Here is a 14,798-nt window from a genome sequence, read left to right on the forward strand (position 1 = left end):
CTTTTTTTCTTCTTCCTCCTTCTTCCTCCCTCCACCGAAACCCTAAGCCTCTTCTCTCCCATTACCGAATTCAAGCTAAAGGTTTCTTCCTAGGAAAACTTCACAAAGAGAAGTCCTTAAAACATACTTCTTCTTACAAGCAAAATAAGGAAAAGGGAGTTCTAGAAGCAAAAAGTCTTCTTCTTCTTCTCCACCAAAGGGTATTTTCTTAGTAAACCAAGCAAGAGGATGTAAGTATTCCCCCCACCTGCAGTACAAGTAGTTTTCTTTGTTGTTGTTTTTTTTTGTGTTGCTTAAAAACCTAGGAACATGCCCTTGAAGTTTCGCCCAAGAAGAAATAAAAGGCTTAGGGAAGTTTAAACTCCAATTAGACTTGCTTATGCTTTCTCTCATGATACCTAATATGTTATGTGATGTTATTAAGATGCTATTCATGATTTATGTAGCTTAAAAACCTAGGAACATGCTCTTGAAGTTTCGGCCAAGAAGAAATAAAAGGCTTGGGGAAGTTTAAACTCCAATTAGACTTGCTTATGCTTTCTCTCATGATACCTAATATGTTTTGTGATGTTATTAAGATGCTATTCATGATTTATGTAGCTTAAAAACCTAGGAACATGCCCTTGAAGTTTCGGCCAAGAAGAAATAAAAGGCTTAGGGAAGTTTAAACTCCAATTAGACTTGCTTATGCTTTCTCTCATGATACCTAATATGTTATGTGATGTTATTAAGATGCTATTCATGATTTATGTAGCTTAAAAACCTAGGATCATGCCCTTGAAGTTTCGGCCAAGAAGAAATAAAAGGCTTAGGGAAGTTTAAACTGCAATTAGACTTTCTTATGCTTTTTCTCATGATACCTAATATGTTATGTGATGTTATTAAGAAGCTATTCATGGTTGATGTTGCTTAAAACCTAGGAACATGCCCTTGTAAGTTTCGGCCAAATATGAATTAGGGTTTGAAGAGAGTTCAAAACTTTAACCATGCTTGATTATGATTCCTCATGATGTGTAATCTATTAGGTGATGCTAGTTTGATGTCTCCATGTTTTTATGTTGCTTAAAAACCTAGGGGCATGCCTTGTAAGTTTCGGCCAAGAAGGAAATGAAAAGGGCTTAGGGAAGTTTAATTCCAACTAGACTTGCTTATGTTTTCTTTTTTGTTATGCTATATATTATGTGATATTAGTTTAAAGTTTCATGCTTAAAGTTGCTTAAAAGAAACCTAGATTCATGCTCTATAGGTTTCGGCCAAGACTTGAAATTAAGGTTAGAAACTCATTTATGCTTGCTAAAAGTCTCACTTGCTATGTCATGTATCATGTGATATTAGTTCAAAGTTTCATGCTTAAAGTTGCTTAAAAGAAACCTAGAATCATGCCTTATAGGTTTCGGCCAAGACATGGAATTAGGGTTTGTAGAAAGTTCAAAACCCCAACTATGCATGATAATGACTCTATACGATATGCTATGTGATATGTGAACCTTATGTCACCATGTTATGTTTATGAAAGGCTTATGTATGATGAAATGCCTAAGAGTTGCTTCCCTATAAGTTGGGATTAAGAGCACTCTTTATGATATGACAAGTAACATGATATGCTATTTTACTTTTGTATGGCTTGTACCGGACCCTAGCAAGGTCCAGGGGATGGGCTCCTACGTTGCCCCTAGGTCGAAGCACGGGCCTAATTCTCTAGTAGGTTCGGGATTAGCTACCTCAGATTTATTTAGGGATGCGCGCAATTCATGTATGTGGTACAATGTCGGGCCCTCATGTTGAGATTTATATTTAAGTACCTATATAATATATGTTTTCAAAAGAACATTTTTGCATATACTTATTTCATGCTATTTGATTATTATGCTTCAGGAAAATGCTCTCTTGTGATATGTCTATAATGCCTAAATGAACATGCTACTACTTTATGCTTATGCTCTCGTATGCTATGTTTATGATTTGCTAAATGAGTATGACAATACTTTATGCTATCATGCAAAATGTTAAATCTATGTGTTGATTAGATGAACATGTCATTACTCTATATCAATTTCATGATGTATGTTTTTGTGAGTAGGAAAAGATCTTACTAAGCCTATGTGCTTATAGTTTTACTCTTCCTTGTACTGTAGAAAAGGGTAAAGAATGGCTAAACTAAAGGGAGCAGCTGGAGGGGCAAAGGATGTGTGTGGCAGTGGCATGGTGGAAGAGATCTGTTTTGTGTTTCAAGACTTATACATGTTCTAAGTTTTGCATGTTAACTTGTTTTGCTACTTGATGCTTTTAATGTTTGCTACTTGACTATCTCTTTTTATTATTTCCATGAATCTTGAACTAATAGACACTTGGTTTAGTTAAAGAATTGCTAAGAACCTTTTTTTTTTTATCATGCTTGAATGTTAAGGTAACTAAACTATGCTTGAATTCTATGTTAGGTTCAGTGATTAAATATTAAATTAAGTTAAACACATGAATGCTAAGCATGCTCACATGTTTAATATGTTTACATGATTGTATAGTTCTCTATGTATGTTTTAAAAATTTTAAATTCTTCCGCTGCAATGATCACACATGTATGTATGTTCGCGTAGCGCCGTCCTTGCCATCAGTAGGGGAAGGGCGGGCGTTACAATGTGTGTATTGAGTAGGACCATTTGAGGTTGTTTCTTTTTATACTGACTGCAAAAAGAACAAAACTTCTGTTATTATGGATGCCTGTACTCTTAATCCCGATATAATAACAAACATATATACTTAGTATTTATTTCTTTAATTTATCAAAAGGTGAGATTTATTCAATTAAATCAATAGGCCCAATAAGTTGGAAAATAATATTATTTATATGGTGTGTTGTTGATTATAAAAGGAAACTGTGTCCTAGTAATCTAGGTTGATGATGTCCCCTTGAGAAGCTCATAAGGATTATCATGTAAACTCTGCAGGTGGACTTAGTCCGACATGATAATAAGGTTGAGTGATACTACTCTTGGAGCTAGATGTTAATTAAGTGAGTTGTCAGTAACTCATTTAATTAACGGGCATACGATATCTTAACACAGGGAGACTAACGCACTCATGATAAGAAGGATCTCATATTATAATATGGGATTGGTGCGGTAGTTCAATAATAACTCTTTAGTGGTATGAGTTATTATTGATGAACTTGAGTTGGATGTTCGGGTCGAACATAGGAAGCTCAAGTCCATCAGGAGGCCAAAACTAATTCCTCCTCTTGATACCTGTTGTAGCCTCTATAAAGCCTCGCATTCACCCGTTTTGGTTTTGCTTCCTACCCAAGAAAGGGGCCGACCACATCCTTGCTTGGTGCCCAAGCAAGGGGCCGACCAAGCCTTGCTTCCTACTCAAGAAAGGGGATGGCCAAGCCTTGCTTGGTGCCCAAGCAAGGGTGTAACGACCCACCTCCTACTAACTAGGTTGCGAGGCCGGACCGTCACATTATGCTGTGCTAACTTACTCCCTAACCATCACAAAAGTCTAGGTGCGGAAAGCTGCACTAATGAAAAACTTTGCTAATTGATACCAAAATCTGGAACTAATACTCAAATCACTATTTTTACCATCAATCATATGCTAAGGTGTATAATCTAGGATGTACCTGTCGTATCTTACATCCATTATGGTCAAGGAACTGAACTACAAGGTTTCTTGGTCGAAACCCAGCTTCCCAATTGATTGGGATCGAACTCAATCGATTGAAAGCTATTGGATCGATCCACTAATCGATTCAACTCGCTACTGTGCACGGGGTCAATACTGGATCGATCGGCTGATCGATCCAGGCCTGCCAATCGATTCAGTGATCGATTCCAAAGCTCTCTGTTCGGAGGGCTAATTCCCCGATTGATCGATTGATCGATCCAATAACTCTTTGTTCGCGACGGCACACTACCGGATCGATTGATTGATCGATCCAGAAGCTTACTGTTAGCGACAATAGCTCCGATCGATCGACTGATCGATTGAACTTAGTCTGATCGATCGACTGGTCGATTCAGAAGCTTACTGTTCACGGAACAAGCTGCCCAATCGATTAGCTGATCAATTGAGGAGCCTCCAATCGATCGGCTGATCGATTGAGGTTTCTGATTTCGTATCAGAAGTCTGATTTCAGCACTGTTTCGTGCTCAAATCACATATATAAACTCTATAAGCAAAAACAAAGCTACTAGACCTATCATTACCCATGGCTAGCTAACTAAGATCATGTCAATCAGTAATCTAAGCATAACTATCGCATTTCAAGACACTTAATTAACTAAAAGTGCAGAAACATAACACTACAAGAAATACTAGGTTCTTAAGTTGCTAGTTTCTCCAAAGATCTTTATTCCAAGTTCCTATCCACACACATCTTCATCGCATTGTCCTCCAGCCTCCGCTAATCCATCTTTCCTTTACCTTTATCTGCAGTATAAGGAAAAGAAGTATCTGTAAGCTTGGGAGCTTAGTAAGAAACCATCTACCTCACAAAAACATGCACACGATGAAAACATGCTTTTTAAAGAATGCTATTTAAAACATATGCTGAACATGTTAAAGCATGGCATACTGAAATTACCAACATGAATACTAAAACATGTCATCAAAACTAATCATGGAATATCATTAAGGAAGAGCTAAACTGGAACATAAACTGAGCTGAACTGAACTAAGCTAATACTGAATTTAAATCATGTTCATATAACTGATTGTGAGTTTTTGAAAGCTATTTATCATAAATAGATGAAAATACTAAACATCCTGCTGATGGGCCCGACAACTGTACTTGCTATGCGCGCATCCCTAACTAGACCTGAGGTAGCTAGTCCCAAATCTAGTAGGATTTACTAGGTTATCTAAACCTAGGGACGACTATGGGAGCCCAACTGAAGGACAATTGAAGTCCAGTACGGTGCCACTGATAAAAGTAAAATACTGTTTTATAACTGAATTATCTTATCTTGCTATTTTTAGGTTATTTGAACCTAGAGGCGACTATGGGAGCCCACCCATTGGACCGTAGTCCCATATAAGCTGAAGCAAGACTAAATATGCTATTTTAAATGCTTCTACTGCATTTACTGAGCTATTAAAATGCCTACTGTAGCATTTTACTGAGCTAAACATTTAATCAAACATTTGGTGTGCACTAGATCACACCCTACGTACTGAAAATCTGCATACAACTAAACTAACGCATAAAAACATGCGAAAATCTACTTATACTGCAGGTGAGGTGTAAAATACCGAAAATAGGTGAATATTAATAAGGAAATTTTCTGAATTTATGTATGGATCTTGCTATGCTATTCATGAGATTGCCATGCTTAGTATCATGCATCATGTTTGCATGCTGTGCGATTGTCGGCTCCACTATGGTTGAGCCCATCGCCAGTTACATGTACTGCACACACCACCACCACCCATGGATTAGTGGTATATCAGGCAGGTGTGTGGCGGTTCTGCTGTTTGGCTCCGTTGGTCTGAGGACTCAGCGTGGTAGCCAGCAGTCAGTTCCGCTCTGTTTGGCTCCGTTGACATTTAGTGTAGCAGCGTGGTAGCCGGCAGAGATATCCTCCCCGTCATTGTGTACCGGGAGATGAGAGCATTGAGCTCCCCCATTTATGATTTGGGGACAGAGGGCAGGAGTACTCCGACAGCATCCCGTCCACTCGGTCGCTCTGCAGGAGCAGTGATGTCAGAGTGCACGGTCACCATATGCATTTATTGTTTGTGATTGCTGCATTTATGTGGATGAATATGATTGACATGCATACAGGATTATGACTTCCTCGGTCTGACGACCCTGTTACCTTGTACTTTGATCCCGGTTAGTACAGTTATCTCCTGATTTCGTTTTAGTTGCATTTATCCTTCTCGTATTCAGGAGACTGTACGCATGATTAGTGTTGTCTGTTATTTGTTTTATTATGCATATCAGTTGTACCTGCTGAGTGTTAGACTCACCCTGCCTCCATTGTTGATATTTTCAGGTTGAAGCTGTCCGGAGCAGTTCCAGTCGCATGACCCCCATCTGCACGTAGAGCCAGTTCTCTACTAGTTCGTTATTTGTTTTTATTTAGCCTTTTTCTATATCAGACTTTGTTTTAGTATTGTCTTTGGATTTTTCCTATGGATATTGTATGGAGTGATACCTTTTGATGGATTTTTGATATGATATTGGATTTCATTCTACTACGTGCCTGTCTGGACGGCAGAAGAGGTGAGTTCGTTGGATTTGAGCTTTACGAGTGTAATGGAATAGGGTGGATTTCGAGTCAGAGTCCTATTGTTATTGATTACTATTATTAACTGCGTGGTTGTGACAGCCAGAGGCTGAATATCTTTATAAACTGCGTGGTGTTTGTTTTAATTTGTGTTATTATTCCAGCCTCATGTGGCTGAGGTGTATAGTGCTTGTAGAAAAGTTTCAAATTGTCCGCCGTACAGGGGAGATGCTGCCGAAATTTCTTCGGACAGAGACTCCTCCGGGGCGTGACAATTAAGTGCTCAATGTAAAATACCGAAAATAGGCGAATATTAATAAGGGAATTTTCTAGAATTTTTGGAAATTTTTCGAGAATTTTTCGGAGCTTGTATGGACAAGGCAAAGGAGATAAAAACGGGGTCCGGAAAAGCCTGTTTAGGCTATCCGATTTAAGCGAGGGAAAGATTATATTTATATATCCTTTTCCTTTTTATTTTCTTTATTTCTTTTCATTTTCTTTTGTCGCCGAACCCGAGCCATCCCCCGCATCTCTTCCCTTTTCTCCTCGACGCCGCCGCACCCTCTCTGAGCCCTAACCGCCGGAGCACCAACCGCCTCTCCCACTCGTGCATAAGCCCGGACCAAGGGAGAAGCCGACCTTTTTCTTCTCTCTGTGTTCTTCTCTCTGTGCTTGTGCCGTGCGACACCGCCGATCCCTTGTCGCTGCCTTCTCTGGACCGAAGCAGCGCCGGTCATTGTCGGCCACCCTGTGCCCTAGTACCGATCTCCTGCGGTGCTCTCTTTTCCTCCACTCACTCTCCGCCGCGCCTATCTCCGTTTTCCAGCCATCCGAGCAGCGCCGATCAAGCCGAGGTTTCCTCAGCCCTAGCATCGGCCTCTCCTCCTTCTACTCGAGCCGTCGCCTGTGCCCTAGACGAGCCTCCTTCCCGCACGAAGCCAGCATAGCAGTGTCAGCCGATCGCCGAGTTCCTCTGTGCTTGTGCCTTAGTGTCACCTCCCGTGCCCTAGACTCAGTATTGGGGCGATCTTTTCCGTCCACCAGTTGCCGGCAGGGGGAAAGAAGGGCACAGGTTCAGGTAATTGTAGTAGGTTGGTTTATTGATCACAGTTCTAGGGCTGCAGATTTCAATGCCTCTGATTTGGGTGATGCCTTGTTGCAGTGACCTTTGCTGGAGCAAGTTTCAACTGCGACAAGCACTATTAACCACCAGGTTCTACAGTGCCACCATCCTGTTTTTCTTTTGGTTCTGATCGGGTTGCAGATTGGGATTTCCTCAATTCCAGCCATCCCATTGCTGTTTGGGTCTGTTGTCATTACAGAACGGCTGAAGAAGAATTGAGGTAAGAAGTAGAGAGTTGTATTCGTGTTGTAGATTGAGTTGGAATTAAGAAATAGATCGTTATGTGTTGATTAGGGTGTATTAATTGTGTTGGATGAATTAGTTGGATCCAATTTAGAAGTTCTTAAATTGGGTTAGAATTTAGTTTGGCTAATTGTGGTATGATAGAATTAGCTAAACTAGACTTTATGTTTGATATACAGGACCTTGACGCGAGATGTGTTTCTCAATTTTTGGATTGGACCATTTCTTATTGGAGGCGGGTACTTTGACTTATGTCTTTTGATATGCATAATAAAGTGTTTAACATATAGCAATGCTTGTGTTATCCTTTTTATTCTGTTGGTCACTACTTGATCTGTTACATGTTGTTTGTTTATTTATTATGCACTGCATGTTATTATTGACCTGACCATACATGCTTTCGGTAGTGACCCAACCATATGATACATCATGTTCAGGACCTAGGGTTCATATGATACCCTATCTGTTTGTGTACCTTCCATCCGATACATTGACTTGTGGTACACCTTTTATTTGTGTATGGATCTTGCTATGCTATTCATGAGATTGCCATGCTTGGTATCATGCATCATGTTTGCATGTTGTGCGATTGTCGGCTCCACTATGGTTGAGCCCATCGCCAGTTACATGTACTGCACATACCACCACCACCCATGGATTTGTGGTATATCAGGCAGGTGTGTGGCGGTTCTGCTGTTTGGCTCCGTTGGTCTGAGGACTCAGCGTGGTAGCCGGCAGTCAGTTCCGCTCTGTTTGGCTCCGTTGGCATTTAGTGTAGCAGCGTGGTAGCCGGCAGATGGTGGACTCTGTTTGGCTCCGTTGGTCAGGAGACTCAGCGTGGTAGCCGGCAGAGATATCCTCCCCGTCATTGTGTACCGGGAGATGAGAGCATTGAGCTCCCCCATTTATGATTTGGGGACAGAGGACAGGAGTACTCCGACAGCATCCCGTCCACTCGGTCGCTCTGCAGGAGCAGTGATGTCAGAGTGCACGGTCACCATATGCATTTATTGCATTTATTGTTTGTGATTGCTGCATTTACTTGCTGCATTTATGTGGATGCATATGATTGACATGCATACAGGATTATGACTTCCCCGGTCTGACGACCTTGTTACCTTGTACTTTAATCCCGGTTAGTACAGTTATCTCCTGATTTCGTTTCAGTTGCATTTATCCTTCTCGTATTCAGGAGACTGTACGCATGATTAGTGTTGTCTGTTATTTGTTTTTGGACTCACCCCGCCTCCATTGTTGATATTTTCAGGTTGAAGCTGTCCGGAGCAGTTCCAGTCGCTGGCCCCCTATCTGCACGTAGAGCCAGTTCTCTACTAGTTCGTTATTTGTTTTTATTTGGTTTTTTTTCTATATCAGACTTTGTTTTAGTATTGTCTTTGGATTTTTTTTTCTATGGATATTGTATGGAGTGATACCTTTTGATGGATTTTTTTGATATGATATTGGATTTCATTCTACTACGTGCCTGCCTGGACGGCAGAAGAGGTGAGTTCGTTGGTTTTGAGCTTTACGAGTGTAGTGGGATAGGGTGGATTTCGAGTCAGAGTCCTATTGTTATTGATTACTATTATTAACTGCGTGGTTGTGACAGACAGAGGCTGAATATCTTTATAAACTGCGTGGTGTTTGTTTTAATTTGTGTTATTATTCCAGCCGCATGTGGCTGAGGTGTGTAGTGCTTGTAGAAAAGTTTCAGATTGTCCGCCGTACAGGGGAGATGCTGCCGAAATTTCTTCGGACAGAGACTCTTCCGGGGCGTGACAATTTAGTGGTATCAGAGCAGGTTATGATACTTGCTGTGTGTTCTGGATTTATACGATCTTTGTTTTCGTATTATGGATACTTTGAATAATCTGATATCAGTTTATTGGGTATCAGCGCGCCAAAGTTTGGCGATATTTATTTGATTTCCGTGTGTTGGATTTTCGGGATTTATTTGATACCAATTCATTGGTATCAGAGCAGGGTGTGATACCTGCGTTTGGTATTTTGGACATTTTTATACTAGCCCTAGTTGCGAGACAAATTAGTCTGGGTAGTTATTTTGGGTTGCACGGATTTTCCGTTTCGATTTTGTTATGGACTTCCGTTATTGATTTATATGGATTTCCAGTGTTGTTTTTCTCGTACGGAATTCCGAGGTCAATTTGGGGGCTGGACAGCGACGGAACATCTCCAGACAGCAATTAGGTATGGTGTCATTTTGGTAATTGTTTATACCTGTAGTAATATCTGTAATATAATTTAACAGATATGAGGCGATCTACGCGTATTGCTACGAGACGTGGTGCTGGACGAGCACGTGCGAGGACTGCAGGATCTCTGGATATACCAGAGATGCCTACCGAGGCTGATCCTGTCGGTCAGGGATATACTCAGCATACTGCGAGTGCGGCGGGCCTTCAGACTCCGATGGCTCCCTTAGAGGTGCCTACCTCAGCTGCACCGACAGTATCCACTGCTCCTATATTTTCGGTACCACCAGGGATACCATTAGCATATCCGACACCAGCTCCAGCTCAGTCTATTGCGTACTCGGCACCACCGCCACCTGGGCCTACAGTGTACCCGGCATCAGCGGCGCCTGTGCCCCCAGTACCTATCGTGTACCCAGCAGCTCCGGCATTAGGGATACCGGTTGCTTCACATCCGGTACCAGTGCCTACTGTATCTCCAGCCGCGGCCACCTACATTCACCCTACAGTGCCACCGACAGCATATGCTCCCGGTTACCCAGCAGCACCGGGAGTACCTCCTCCGGTTCATGCAGCGGTACCATCGGTAGCACCAGCTCCAGTGTTTCCGCCCGTCCCGACAGCCGTTCCGACACACCTCACTGATATTGCCGCGGCACGAGCCAGGATTCCAGTATTGGCAGAATCGATGAAGAGTCGATTCACACTCTTCCGAGGAGACAGAGATCCGAGTGTGGCTTTGTCTTGGATTGAGACTATGGAGCGGACTTTCTTTTATATTGCTTGCTCCGAGTGGGAGAAAGCAGAGCTGGCTGCTTTTCACTTACGGGACGCGGCCGACACTTGGTGGCTTACTCAGCGTTCCATCATCGGTGAGCAGAACATCACTTGGGCCAGATTCAGAGAGGCTTTTGAGAGCCGTTTCTTTCCACGAGCTTATCAGATGGCTCGCCGGTAGGATTTCCTGAGTTTGCGACAGAATAATCGGACAGTGACTGAGTATAATGCAGAGTTTGACAGATTGGCCAGGTTTTGTCCAGAGCTAGTTGCTGAGGACAGTTCACGTATGCAGCAGTTCATTCAGGGGCTGGATGGACATTTGCAACTAAGACTTGTCGGTCTTGGTATCACATCTTATGCGGAGATGTTGGATAGAGCCCTCATTATTGAGTCAGCAGAGTTTTTCCGGATAGGAAAAGGAAGCACCGAGTCGACATCCGGTCGATTCAAGAACCTCGAGCTACATCACAACAGAAAGCGTAGTCGATCGGATCGGTACATCCGGGTATCACATAAACCTCGAAATCGTGGCGCTTCAGACGCTTCCGGTCTTCCAGCAGAACCGGAACAACCCGCCAGACATTACTGCTTTGAGATGTGGATCCAGATCATGTCACTTGATCATTCTGGGACGATCGATTGCTTTCATTGCAAACCGCCTGCACCAGAGCCGAGATTGTCGCGAAGACTCAGCATATGACTTCGGAGGGCGGATCATGGAGGACAGTCCAGTCAGTCCGGTACTTATCAAGGAGGGCGTAGAGCCCAACCTTTGCCTGACCAGCAGCTTCCCACTGCAGCAGCATTTGGCATGTTTGGACAGGGTACTCCAGTGCTTCCATAGCACCCCTGAGTTTTGCTCCGAGACCTTATTATCCGACGCAGGGGCAGTACCAGACTCAGTCCCAGCCAGCTGCACAGTATCGGTCACCGTCCTCGTCCTGCAGCACCTCAGTGGCAGGCTTCTGCCCAGCTGCAGCAGCCGCTGGCAGCGTTACCTCCTCCTCCTCCGCCAGAGACTGGACGTGTTCATGCGATGACCAGAGAGGATGCGCAGCGAGCTGATGGATCCGTTTTTTGCGGTATAATTTCTATTTATGTCTTATCTGCAGATATACTGATAGATACTGGTAGCTCGCATTCATTTATATCTCGCACTTTTATGCGGGAGGTTGGTAGATTACCCACTTCAGACCCCAGCGATTGACCGTCTCCTTACCGTCCGGCCACCTAGGAGGTCGAGGTTGCCCGTTAGATTTTGGCAACCTAATACTTACAGTGGATCTTTTAGTATTAGAAATGGTCGACTTTGATATTATTCTTGGCATACACTGTTTGTCAGCATATCATGCCACTGTTGATTGCCAGATGAGGGTGGTCACAATTCAACCTCCGAACCAACCCTCCTGGGATTTCACTGGCACTAGAGACGACGACATATCGATCATTTCGGCGATTCAGGCTCAGAAACTGATGTCACATGGCTGTCAGGGTTTTCTACTGAGGATAGCAGCAGTTCGCAGCTCTCCGACGTTTCTGTAGTCCAGGAGTACCCAGATGTATTTCCAGAGGAGCTGCCAGGTTTGCCTCCCAGAAGGCAAGTGGAGTTCGCTATTGAGTTGATTCCGGGAACCGCACCGGCATCGAAAGCTCCTTATCGTATGACACCAAAAGAGTTGAACGAGCTGAAGGTTCAACTCCAGGAGCTTTTAGATAGGGGATTCATTCGCCCTAGTGTTTCCCCATGGGGTTCTCCGGTATTATTTGTCAAGAAAAAGGACGGCACTATGAGGTTATGTATTGACTACAGACAGCTGAATGCAGTGATCGTTAGAAATAAATATCCCTTACCACGGATCGAGGATTTGTTTGATCAGCTCAGAGGTACATCAGTGTATTCTAAGATTGATCTGCGATCCGGATATCATCAGCTGAGAGTCAGAGACTCAGATATTCAGAAGACAGCTTTCCGTACTCGATACGGTCATTATGAGTTTTTGGTAATGCCATTTGGGCTTACCAATGCTCCAGCGGTGTTTATGGATTTGATGAACCGCATATTTCTGGAGTATCTTGATCAGTTTGTTATCGTTTTCATTGATGACATATTGGTCTACTCGCATTCCGAGGAGGAGCACGCACAACATCTTCGCATAGTCTTGGAGATTCTTCGACGACATCAGCTGTACGCGAAGTTCAGCAAGTGTGCGTTCTGGCTATCCTCAGTCGGTTTTCTGGGACACGTGGTTTCTAGTAGAGGTATTTCAGTTGATCTGTCACCAGTTGGGAGCAGCCGAAGTCAGTTCAGGAGATCCGCAGTTTTCTGGGGTTGGCCGGATATTACCGACGTTTTGTCGAGGGTTTCTCGCGTATTGCTATGCCGCTGACACGTCTTACCAGGAAAGGCGTGAAGTTTACGTGGACCGAGGATTGCGAGACCAGCTTTCAGGAGCTGAAGCAGAGATTAGTGTCGGCTCCAGTTTTGGTTTTACCTTCTGGAGAGGATGGATTTGTACTCTACACTGACGCGTCTCTTCAAGGTTTGGGCGCTGTTCTGATGCAGCACGGCAGAGTAGTCTCTTATGCTTCTCGTCAGTTGAAGGAGCATGAGAAGAACTACCCAGTTCATGACTTGGAGTTAGCTGCTATCATCTTTGCTCTGAAGCTTTGGCGACATCATTTATACAGTATCACATTTGAGATTCTCACTGATCATAAGAGTCTTAAATACATTTTTACTCAGAAGGAGCTTAATCTCCGACAGAGGAGATGGATGGAGTTCCTGAAGGACTACGATTGTACCATTAACTACCACCCAGAGAAAGCTAATGTGGTTGCCGATGCACTCAGCAGGAAGTCCAGAGGGACTTTGGCTTGCCACCGGACTTCAGTTACGGATTTGGTTAGACCTTGAGGAGCAGGGATCTACAGAGCAGGGTATTCTGGTTACCATGGTTGCTCAGTCGTCGATCAGGACGAAGATCCGAGAGGCTCAGGCTGGTGATCAGCATTGTCAGTTCATTGGCAGTCAGATAGCTTCCGGGCAGCAGATCGAGTTTACACGAGACGAGGAGGGTGTTATATACTTCCGAGGCAGATTATGCGTACCTCAGTCTCATCTGGTTTTACAGGAGCTACTTCAGGAGGCTCACCGTTCTCGATTTGCGATCCATCCAGGTGGGACCAGCATGTATCGAGACTTGAGGCGTTCCTACTGGTGGAACGGCATGAAGAAAGACATCGCGAATTTCGTAGCTAGATGTCTTGTCTGTCAGCAGGTGAAGGCTGAACACCAGAGACCTGTAGGGTTACTTCAGCGGATTCCTATTCCTGAGTGGAAGTGGGATCACATTACCATGGACTTTGAGGTAGGGTTGCCGAGGACACGACGAGGCCATGACGTGATTTGGGTAATCGTTGATCGATTAACCAAATCCACGCATTTCTTAGCGATCCGGAGGACTGATTCCCTGGATCGATTGGCAGATCTGTATTGTCGAGAGATTATCAGACTACATGGTGTTCCGTTGAGTATTATTTCGGATAGAGATCCACGGTTTACGTCTCGTTTCTGGCAGAGTCTACAGCAGGCCTTGGGCACATAGCTCCGTTTCAGTACAGCTTTCCATCCACAAACAGATGGACAGTCAGAGCGGACCATTCAGACTTTAGAGGATCTGCTGAGGTCATGTGTTATGGATTTTGGAGGCAGTTGGGAGGACCATCTGCCGTTAGTAGAGTTTGCCTATAACAACAGCTTTCATTCGGCTATTCAGATGGCACCGTTTGAGGCGTTGTATGGTAGACCTTGTCGGACACCCGTCCTCTGGGATGAGGTTGGAGAGGCCCAGTTGTTGGGACCTCATAGAGTTCAGCAGGATGCAGAGTTGGTCCGTACTATTAGACGGAGGATGTCAGAGGCGCAGGACCGCCAGAAGAGTTATGCTGATCGGAGACGCAGACCACTAGAGTTCTCGGTTGGCGACCATGCATTTTTGCGAGTTTCACCCACAAAAGGGGTGAAAAGATTTGGCCTCAGAGGTAAGCTAGCTCCGCGGTACATTGGCCCTTTCGAGATCTTAGAGAGGATCGGAGCGGTAGCTTACCGACTGGCACTACCACCGTCCCTGTCGGGCGTTCAAGATGTATTCCACGTATCGATGCTGAGGAGATACGTACATGACCTGACACATGTGCTGGCAGATATCC

Source organism: Zingiber officinale, chromosome 11A, assembly GCF_018446385.1.
Source record: "Zingiber officinale cultivar Zhangliang chromosome 11A, Zo_v1.1, whole genome shotgun sequence".
In the NCBI taxonomy this organism is placed as follows: domain Eukaryota; kingdom Viridiplantae; phylum Streptophyta; class Magnoliopsida; order Zingiberales; family Zingiberaceae; genus Zingiber; species Zingiber officinale.